Source organism: Dermacentor variabilis, chromosome 8, assembly GCF_050947875.1.
Source record: "Dermacentor variabilis isolate Ectoservices chromosome 8, ASM5094787v1, whole genome shotgun sequence".
Taxonomy (NCBI): domain Eukaryota; kingdom Metazoa; phylum Arthropoda; class Arachnida; order Ixodida; family Ixodidae; genus Dermacentor; species Dermacentor variabilis.
Window position 1 is genome coordinate 3611611 of NC_134575.1, and position 10890 is coordinate 3622500.

The window sequence follows — 10890 nt, forward strand, 5'->3', positions numbered from 1 at the left end:
CTGTCACGCTTTTACGGAATGTCAGTGACAAAGCAGGAAGTAATTTCAGCAGTTGCTCCTCGAAAGATAAAGGTAGGGGTCACCTGCTGAGAAAAGGTTCATTCCCCATTTAGAGGTAAATGCGAGAGAAGTACCGAGAGAACCTCTTTGAAGTTCCTGATTCATGATTTAAACTGCATTCACCAAATCGCAAAGTGTAGATCAGGAGCTCACTCGACACACATTCTGCCTCTTCGAGGAGCGAAGTCCAAACAGCGGAGGTTGACTGATTTCAGGCTGCGTCAACTTTTTACGGCTTCTTCACTCTTTCTCACGTTATAGTTTCGAATATCACTTATTTTCGCCTTGTTGATAAGTTTTATCAGTTGCGGGAATTCTATCTTATCTCTTGAGTTGGACACTTTCATTCTTTGTCGTTACTCTATTAGGTCCTTTGTTACTTGGGAGAGCTTGCCTACTGGTATTCCTGGTGCCTTGCCTCCCACCTCTATTGTTGCCTCAGAAGCCAGCCTAGTTAGGGTTTCATTCATTACCTCTATGTCGTCATCATCTCTCTGTTCCCAGGCTGCATATTTGTTTTCATATACGAGCCTGAATTTGTCTGCTTTTACCCTTACTGCCTATAGGGTAACCTGTTTCTTCTTAACCAATCTTACTCATTTTTCTTTTCAAATTGAGGTGAATCCTAGCCCTAACTAACCTATGATCACTGTACTTTACCCTTCCTATCACTTCTACATCCTGCACTATGCTGGTATCAGCAGAAAGAATAAAATCAATTTCATTTCTTGTTCCACCATTAGGGCTTTTCCAGGTCCACTTTCTGTTGCTACGCTTCCTGAAAAAAGATGTTCATTATTCGAAGATTATTCTTTTCTGCGCATTCTACCAGCATCTCTCCTCTAACTTTCCTAGAATCGACGCCGTAGTTGCCAATTGCTTGTTCACCAGCCTGCGTTTTCCTCACTTTTGCATGGAAGTCGCTCATTACTACAGTATACTGACAGTGGCAAGAAGTTTATTAGAGTGTCCTGAGGAACTCGACTGGGGGGAAGCAAAGGCTCCCCGATCAAGTTGGTGGCTCCGCCCACGACGGGACAGGGAGGTGGTGACTCTCCGCGACGTCGCGGGCCCTCTGGACGGCCTGTAGTTGGTTTGTGAAATCCGAGCTCTTCACCAAGGCGTCCCACTTGGACTTGCTATGAAAGTCGGAGCCTGCGTTGTACTGGCACAGCCAGAGCATGTGGTCGAAGGAGCAGCACGCGTGACCGCATTTGGAGCACGATTGCGGAAAGTTGGGGTCTATCCAATTAAGCGCTCTCGGGGTGAGGTAGGATCTTGTCTGTAAAAGCGTGGAAGTAACAGCCTGAGCCCTGTTCAGTTTCGGGCTGGGGGGAGGGAATTTCCTCCTGCTGTGTCTGTTATGTGACGTAATTTCGTGAAAGGTCGTAAGATTATCTTTGAAGGGGCAATCCGGCGGGAGAGCCGGACCGTTAGCTCGGGCGCGGTTCGTGAATTCACGCGCCAGGCAGTTGGCCCGCTCGTTAGGGTTGCAACCCGCTTGGTTAGTTACATCGTTCACGTGCGCCGGGAACCACGCTATGGTATGACATCCAGTGTCTTCTCGCGTAGTAATACGAAAGGATCTGTTGACGATGTCGGCTGCGTGTTTACAAACTACCCTTACAAAAATCATTGCAGACTTGCTGCAGAAATTCTGCATACCCCGAGTCACCCGGGATGCAGAATATCTGAAGACAGGTGACAGACTTTCTGTCACCCCCTGTCACCTCCCAGCGCCCAATTGGTACACCCTTTCTGCAGAAAGTCTGCTCAATCTGTGTAGCTGCAGGATACAGCATTTCTGCAGAAAGTCTGTCAAGATTGTGGTCACAGGATTACAGCATTTAGGCAGACATTAGAGAGAATTTCTGTAGCCCCACTATGGGGAACTGGCATGCATGCATGCAATAAAATAACAGACGCAATAGTATTCTTTGAACATTTTATTTGTCTCCGATTTCTTCCGGTCTGCTTGGTTGGGACCAAGAATATCGCTTCCAAGGACTGAAGTAGTGAGTACCGACATCTCATGTGAGTGGCAGTGACCGTCTTGCACACACCTTGTCGCAGCATGCAAATCAGGTGCTTTGACGCGCTGTTCAGCCTGCAGAAGTGCCGCAGGCTCCCAAGTGGTGTAGATTCCTCTGGCTCACAAAATCGTGACATCCCTAAACAAGAAATGTTCAGTTTACTGTAAACCCTGCTGAAACTGTAAACTTGTGACATTGTGAAAAGTCTCGTACAAACAGCTACATGAAGCTGCATGGTTGCACAAATACCCGATTATTACATCACAGGCAGTTAGTTAACGTGTAAATGGAACTGGAGCAAACATGAATCTACTATAAAAAACTTCACACAAATGCACGTCTGTACCAAGTCAAATGCGAATTGCACAAGCAGAAAACTCCTTAACACATGATAAGCGTTCGAAAACCTAATTTATTTATGCGGTGCAACAAAGCCCTGCCCCAAAGGACGATGCATCGAAAAAGAACAGACTCCCACTTTTTCAGGTGAGAAAACAATTTTTCCATTTCAGATAGATACTGTTGTTGAAATCTCGGAACCATTTACAAATACACGAAAACACATGACACCCAACGCAAGAAATACAGGCTGTCTGAAGACACTATATAAATAAAAGAACTTGCATACAAGCTAAAATTTGGCCATGCGTCGTACACAGCAATCGGGTGCCATCTCGCGCAGCCGTTAGCTGTGAAGACGACAAATCGACGTACCTCTAGAAATGGCTATACGATTTCTCGCTGAAAAATTACGTACGAAATAGTAACTTCCCCTGCTTGAATTTTTGCGCCTTTTCAAATCAAACAGTCCCCGGCGCAAGGAAACTTCACAGCAGAAAGCAAATAATCGATAGATTTTGGCAACATCACGTTTTAGGGCAATTTTCATCAAACTGTTCGCTAAGTGCGCCCTGCGACAAGAACGAACATTCGAAAAGCACGATCATTTTTGTCACGTGACTAATCATCTTGTTATCCGTACAGAAATGCACACTTCACGGACTACAAGAATGCGCGCACGCGCCGGACTCACCTTTGTTTGGATCTGACTGCTGGTACGATCTGTTGGGAACTCGGCGCTGACGCCCGTGGTTGTACCTGGGTCGCAAGCCCCAAGGGTAGCGTTGGCCTGGCGGCCTGGGGTACAACTCGAAGCATCCGAAGGTCCCGGCAAAGCATGAGTCGACTGGTAACAACGAAACAACTTGTTTATTTTAACATCGCAAAGAGTTGGCGGTCAGGTTTGACCGAAGTAGAGAGACGGGAGAGCACTTCACTCAACAGAAGAAATCGGAGCCCTCCTCTGGCGTCCGGGGGCAGCTGTTTTTATACTCTCGCAGTTGAGGGCAAGAAGGAACCCCTCAAAAGACGAGCACGTGAATGTACAATGGGCTAATGGTGACGCACACTGTCGTAGCGATGCCGTAGCACCATGTCGTGGCGCTGCGCACGATCTCGTAGCACCTGGTCGTGGCGCTGCGCAGCACACTGTCGTGGCGCTGCCGGTCGGACACAATGACTGGAACGAGATCCCTGCTTTGGCATCGCCTGTTTCGGGCCCAATAACTGGAATGAGATCCCTGCTTTGGCATCGCCTGTTTCGGGCACAATGACTGGAACGAAATCCCTAGGCGGTCGCATCGCCGCAGACGCGCCTGGAAACACCTGGCGATGAGTGTTGCGGTGACGACTATCGGGCCAAAATGTCCGCCGCCCCGCCGCCGTCGCGCCGGCAAAACCACGTGTCGCAGGCGAAACGCAACAGACCGCCCCGCCGGGGAAAGGAGATCCCGATGGACAGGGGACTGCATCCGCTGTCCGGAGGGATGTCGCTCGATGATGCTCATAACCGAAGTCGGGCGTCCCTTGACGTTTCTTGAGCGCAGCGCACAGAGAAGGCCTCGTTCTCTCGTTCAGGTTCGCACGGGACACTGCAAAGTGACTTCGGGAGAGTTCACATTTTTGTTCTCGTTCCCGGCAAGCGTTAGAACTACGCTGAAAACTCAACCGCTCAGTCAGCAAGCACGGCACAACCCTCACTAAGCCCTGCCAGGCTCTTTCCCCTTTTTATACCACTGCCTAGTTCCTTACAGTAGTCTAGCATCACTCAGAACGCGTCCACAAATTGAAAAATTGCACTAGAAAGCATATCATCACTTTGAAACACTAAACAAAAGCAATATGTTAAAAAAAATCCTGCCTCAGGAAGAAAAACATCAGTAACAAACAATTTTGAGGCTGATTCCTACGTTAGGGGCTTCGACTTAAGCCATCGGCGTTACCGTTGAGACTCCCCTTTTTGTAACGCACCTCAAAGGAATATTGTTGTAAAGCGAGGCTCCAGCGCAGGAGGCGGCCATTTTTGGGAGAGATGGTCTGCAGCCATTGGAGAGGGCAGTGATCTGTCTCAATGATAAACCTCGAGCCGGCTAGATAGCATGACAATTTCTGAACGGCCCACACGAGACATGCACACTCTTTCTCGGTGGCGCTATACGCCTGCTCACGACTGGTCAGCTTACGACTAGCATACAGGACGGGGTGTTCTACTTCTCCATTTTCCCGTTGGCACAGTACAACGCCCATGCCTCGCTCACTAGCATCGCACTGAACAATGAACCCTTTTGTATAGTCTGGCGATCGTAGCACAGGCTGGCTTGTTAGGGCACTCTTTAGGGCGCTAAAAGCTCTTTCCTTTGTCTCGTCCCAGACGACTGTTTGAGGCTCTGTCTTTCTTAGAGCATCCGTCAGGGGAGCCGCGATATCAGAGTACCTAGGGATGTACCTCTGATAGTAGCCGGCGACACCTAAGAACGACCGAATATCGGTCTTTGTGCGCGGTTGCGGAAAGTCTCGCACAGCGGCCACTTTTATTTCAGAGGGGCGGCGACGACCCTGACCAATCACGTGACCGAGGTAGACAACCTCGGCCTGTGCTAACTGGCACTTAGGAGCCTTTACTGTCAAGCCTGCTTCGCGCAGGCGGGTTAGCACTGCCCGCAAGTGTGTCATATGCTCAGACCAGGATGCGGAGAATATCGCTACGTCGTCTAGATACGGTAAAGCGAATTCTTGCTGTCCCCGCAACACTTTATCCATGAGGCTTGAAAAACAGTATGGCGCGTTCTTCAAACCAAAACTCAACACTTTAGGACGGAATGTTCCCATTGGTGAAATGAACGCCGCATACCTACTAGCCTCTTCTGTAAGTGGAACCTGCCAATAACCCCTGACAAGATCTAGGGTGGAAATAAACTGAGCGCTACTAACTTTCTCAAGGCGCTCCTCGATGTTAGGGATCGGATAAATTTGATCCTTAGTGATGGAATTAAGCCTGCGGTAGTCGACGCAAGGACGAGGTTCCTTGCCCGGTACCTCAACTAAAATCAAAGGGGAGGTATAATCACTCTCACCTGCCTCAATAACACCGAGCTGTAGCATTTTCTTTACCTCAGCCTCCATAATATCGCTCTGGCGGGGTGACACCCGATACGCCTTGGATCGTACTGGCTCTGTGGAGGTAAGTTCTATATCATGAGTAAGTACAGAAGTCCTACCAGGCCTCTCAGAGAACAGACCTTGAAACTCTTGTAATAGCTGGTGTAGTTCGGTTTTCTGCTCAGGCGACAGCGGTGCTTTACTGATAAGGTCACTAATGACTTGACCGGTGTCTTCCCTGTTCGTCACTGAGCCTAGTCCCGGAAGCTCGACCGGAAGCTCTTCAGGAACGTTTACCATCATGCACACCACTGCTTCCCTTTGTCTATAAGGTTTGAGCAGATTACAGTGGTAAACTTGCTGTGCTTTCCGCTTTCCTGGCAGACTTACCACGTAGTTAACGTCCGACAGTTTCTGAACAATTCGTGCTGGGCCCTCCCACTGCACGTCTAGTTTGTTGTTTAGCGATGTGCGCAATATCATGACCTCATCGCCAACCTCAAAACGACGGGCCCTGGCTGTCCGATCATAATAAACCTTGGCCCTCTGCTGGGCCTTTGCCATTGCTTCACCTGACAACTCCTGTGCCCTTCTTAAGCGTTCGAGGAGCTTAAGCACGTACTCCACCACGACTGGGTCGTCGCCCCTACCTTCCCACGATTCTCGAAGCATGCGAAGCGGAGATCGAAGCGAGCGACCGTACACCAGTTCAGCTGGCGAAAACCCCGTAGCCGCATGCGGCGCGGTCCTTAAAGCAAACATCACCCCAGGCAGACACAGCTCCCAGTCAGTTCGATGTTCAAAACACAACGCTCTCAACACGCGCTTCATGACGGAGTGGAGCTTCTCAACGGAATTCGACTGTGGGTGGTACACTGAGCTGTGTAACAGCTTTACCCCACACCTTTCGAGAAAAGTTGTCGTCAAAGCGCTAGTAAACACTGTGCCCTGATCTGATTGAATTTCTGCAGGAAAACCAACTCGCGCAAATATGGACAGTAGTGCATTAACTATCTCAACTGAGCTGAGTTCTTTAAGCGGCACTGCTTCAGGGAACTTTGTCGCTGGGCAGATCACAGTCAAAATGTGTCTGTACCCCGTGGCTGTTACCGGCAGAGGTCCCACTGTATCAATAACGAGCCGTCTAAAAGGCTCCGTAATGATAGGTACCAATTTCAACGGCGCCCTCGATTTGTCCCCTGGTTTGCCCACCCGCTGACAAGTGTCACATGTCCTCACGAAATGGTCTGCGTCCCGAAAACACCCTGGCCAATAGTACTCTTGCAAGAGACGGTCCTTAGTTTTCTTAACTCCTAGGTGTCCGGACCACGAACCCCCATGTGACAAGCGCAACAGATCCTGACGATAGCATTGAGGCACGACCAGCTGATCGTACTCCACTCCTCGGCGGTCTAGATACTTCCGGTACAGGACTCCACCTCTTTCCACAAAACGCGCAGTTTTCCTGGCGATACCTTCTTTGACATTGCAGCGCACGTTTTCCAGGCTGCCATCCTTTTTTTGCTCGGCTATCAAAGCCGTCCGGCTGACTTTTAGCAACCTATCAAGTCCGTCTGACGTAGGCGCGATGAGCAAATCAGTAGATAGCTCTTCTAACTTTCCCGCGTCGGGATTTTCCTCTCCAGTATCTGGCGCCTTCAACGCTACAGACTCAATTTTATTCTGTTCGGGCGTGCTCTGAATATCAGCTTGCTGCGCCTCTGACCCTTTTTCGTTGTTTGATAACGTCGGCCCCGCAACTACCGCCTTTGCAGCGAGCTCCCGAACCTTCGATCTGGTTAAGGCCTGAACACTAGCTTCACCAAACAAAAGCCCCTTCTCGCGCAGGAGGTGATCGGACCTGTTTGAAAATAGGTACGGGTACTGGGGTGGCAGCATAGATGACACTGCCGCCTCTGTCTCAAGCGCTCCGAAAGGTCCTTCAATAAGCACTTTTGCTACCGGCAGACACACGCTATGAGCTTCCACGGCTTGCTTGATCCACGCGCACTCGCCCGTGAACATATGGGGTTCTACGTAAGATGGGTGAACTACATCCATCGTAGCTGCGGAATCGCGAAGCACTCGGCACTCTTTCCCGTTTACGAGGAGGTCTCGCATGTAAGGCTCGAGAAGCTTCATGTTCTCGTCCGTGCTGCCTATTGAAAAAAACACAACTTTTGGTGTTGTTTCCGGACACTGCGCCGAAAAGTGACCCGGCTTCTGGCACGTATAACACAAGCGCGCTCGCCTCATCTCGAACCGCTTTCTGCGTTTGGCTGCCGCCGTCTCTTTACGTTTGGTCGGACTGCTTTCGCTCGCATCCGCACTACGCGTGTCCCCCTTTAATCTCATGGGCGTGAACCTTGGCCTCTCAGACTTGGAGCCAAATTCACCCTTTTGACCGTCCTTAGCTCCGCGAGCTCGACGCGTCACAAACTCCTCGGCTAGCTCAGCGGCTCTAGCCACCGTACTCACGTCTGGCCTATCCAAGACCCAGTATCGCACGTTCTCCGGTAACCGACTATAAAACTGTTCTAGCCCGAAACACTGCAGAACTTTATCGTGGTCACCAAACGCTTTCTCTTCTTTGAGCCACTCCTGCATGTTCGACATAAGCCTATACGCAAACTCTGTATATGACTCACTTTTGCCTTTCTCATTTTCCCGAAACTTCCGACGGAACGCCTCCGCAGACAGCCGGTACTTTTTTAGCAGACTCGATTTTACTTTGTCGAAATCCTCTGCTTCCTCTCTATCCAAGCGAGCGACTACGTCGGCCGCCTCGCCGGGTAACAAAGTGAGCAAGCGCTGTGGCCACGTTTCCCGAGAGAACCCCTGCTTCTCGCACGTTCGCTCAAAGTTAACCAGGAACAAACCAATGTCCTCTCCAAGCTTAAACGGCCGCATCAGGTCAGTCATTTTGAACAATACGCGTTCTCCTGCACCGTGTGCCTGACTTCCATTACGAGCGCGTTCCATCTCTATCTCGAGACGCTTCATTTCCAAAGCGTGTTGACGGTCACGCTCTTCTTTTTTCTCTTGTTGCTCTCGCTCTTTCTGTTCTTTACGTTCGCGCTCTTCTCTTTTTGCAGTCTCCCTCTCTTCAATAGTCTCAAGGCATTCCGACAGCTCGTCATCCTCAGCCTCTAACTCAAGAATAGCCTTTATCAGTTCTGGTTTTCTGAGTTTGTCTGAGACATCCAGACCCAACTCTCTTGCAAGCTCCAACAATTTCGGTTTGCGCAACGACTTCAAATCCATGGCTGCTCTGAATGCTGCTTTCTCTACTGCTTACTATTGTCTTGCCGCAAACTAACCCGGCAGCAACGACAACCACAATTACCAGCTCTGTTTCTGACACTAACAAAAAGCCTGGCAACGCTCAGAAGAAGAAAGTCCCGCACTCACCAAACCTCGCAGGCAGGAATTCCGCGCAGTCGTTCCGCTGCAGGCAACCAGTCGTCACACAGGGCTCGTTGCACTGCTCCCGGATCGTCGTTGAGCTGCTCAGCATACTGTCAACTGCATCTCTTTGCCGCTGGCCTCCGTTGTCGCGATCTCGCCGCTGGCAGACCGTTGTTTGAAGTCGTAGGCGATCTCACCGCTGGCAACCAGATGTTTGGGATCGCGACACTGGAGCGATCTGTTGGGAACTCGGCGCTGACGCCCGTGGTTGTACCTGGGTCGCAAGCCCCAAGGGTAGCGTTGGCCTGGCGGCCTGGGTTACAACTCGAAGCATCCGAAGGTCCCGGCAAAGCATGAGTCGACTGGTAACAACGAAACAACTTGTTTATTTTAACATCGCAAAGAGTTGGCGGTCAGGTTTGACCGAAGTAGAGAGACGGGAGAGCACTTCACTCAACAGAAGAAATCGGAGCCCTCCTCTGGCGTCCGGGGGCAGCTGTTTTTATACTCTCGCAGTTGAGGGCAAGAAGGAACCCCTCAAAAGACGAGCACGTGAATGTACAATGGGCTAATGGTGACGCACACTGTCGTAGCGATGCCGTAGCACCATGTCGTGGCGCTGCGCACGATCTCGTAGCACCTGGTCGTGGCGCTGCGCAGCACACTGTCGTGGCGCTGCCGGTCGGACACAATGACTGGAACGAGATCCCTGCTTTGGCATCGCCTGTTTCGGGCCCAATAACTGGAATGAGATCCCTGCTTTGGCATCGCCTGTTTCGGGCACAATGACTGGAACGAAATCCCTAGGCGGTCGCATCGCCGCAGACGCGCCTGGAAACACCTGGCGATGAGTGTTGCGGTGACGACTATCGGGCCAAAATGTCCGCCGCCCCGCCGCCGTCGCGCCGGCAAAACCACGTGTCGCAGGCGAAACGCAACACCTTTCTAGGCGTGCTCGGTAAACGAGTCTCCGTGACAGCTGCTGCCGCATCGCACAGGTACCGCAGGAAGGACAGTCGGTGTACGGTGCCTCCAGCGTCAACAGCGTAGAATTGCAGATGAACTACAGCACGTGATAGCACAACTTTCAAAAAATTCTTCCGCGCACTGTGATGGAATGCGAGCGCAGCGAGAGTACCATCGGCTTTTCGTGAGCCGGTAACAAAGAAAGCGCGACCGGGTCATAACTACGATAATTGGCATCGGCACACCACACGAAAAACACTGAGAGCTACGTCATACAGTCACAGGGGTTTTGGATTATTAATACACACAAAAATCGCCACAATTCCTCTCGGCACGACATGTACACTACCTCATCGGTCGCCGTCAATGCGGCGTGCACACGTGCATGCCGTGACATGTCGGTGACCAGGTGAAGACGGGAAAATAATCTCAGCCGTAATTTTACCGGTGCTCGCGGCCAGCGCCTCCTGGGGGCCGGCGCCGAAAGCAACCACGCAGTCGGTGGTCGGATGGATGGTGTCGGTGTCGCGCGGTAGATATGTCCTTAAATTCAGGCTGCGGTTCGAGCCATAGTACAACTGCTGCATTTAATGTACGTTATGTAACAATTACCTTATTTCAATTAGTATTAAATAATTGATTTATATAACTGCCATTATCAGACTGTTCTTGTAGCAATCAGTGACAAAGTTTTCAAAATGTGAAAATGGCAAAACAGAGCGCAATGATAAAATGTGTCATGGTTCAGGATGCGCACACGTGTGTGTGTGTGTTTGTGTGTGTGTGTGCTTGTGTGCGTGTGTGATTCGTGGGTGGCTGAAAGGTGAAGCCGATTTAACTGTTATAAAATCTGTCATGTAGAATATATATATATATATATATATATATATATATATATATATATTTGGCATGCATATCACATACAAGTCTACCTACTTGCCGTCCACACAGTGTCTGCAGACAATATGCAGACAATCTGTAGACT

At 50.3% G+C, this 10890-nt stretch overlaps 1 protein-coding gene and 1 long non-coding RNA gene across 2 annotated transcripts in view; one reads left to right on the plus strand and one right to left on the minus strand.

Annotated features, from left to right (window-relative positions):
- The window catches only part of Ent3 (equilibrative nucleoside transporter 3), a 454360-nt gene that overhangs the window by 371508 nt on the left and 71962 nt on the right, over positions 1–10890 (plus strand). The gene's annotated exons all lie outside the window — the stretch shown is intronic.
- On the minus strand, positions 1992–10281 carry LOC142589530 (uncharacterized). Its single transcript, XR_012829889.1, has 2 exons — positions 9881–10281; positions 1992–2231 (listed from the first exon to the last, which is right to left on the minus strand). It is a non-coding gene; the product is annotated as an uncharacterized LOC142589530 (long non-coding RNA).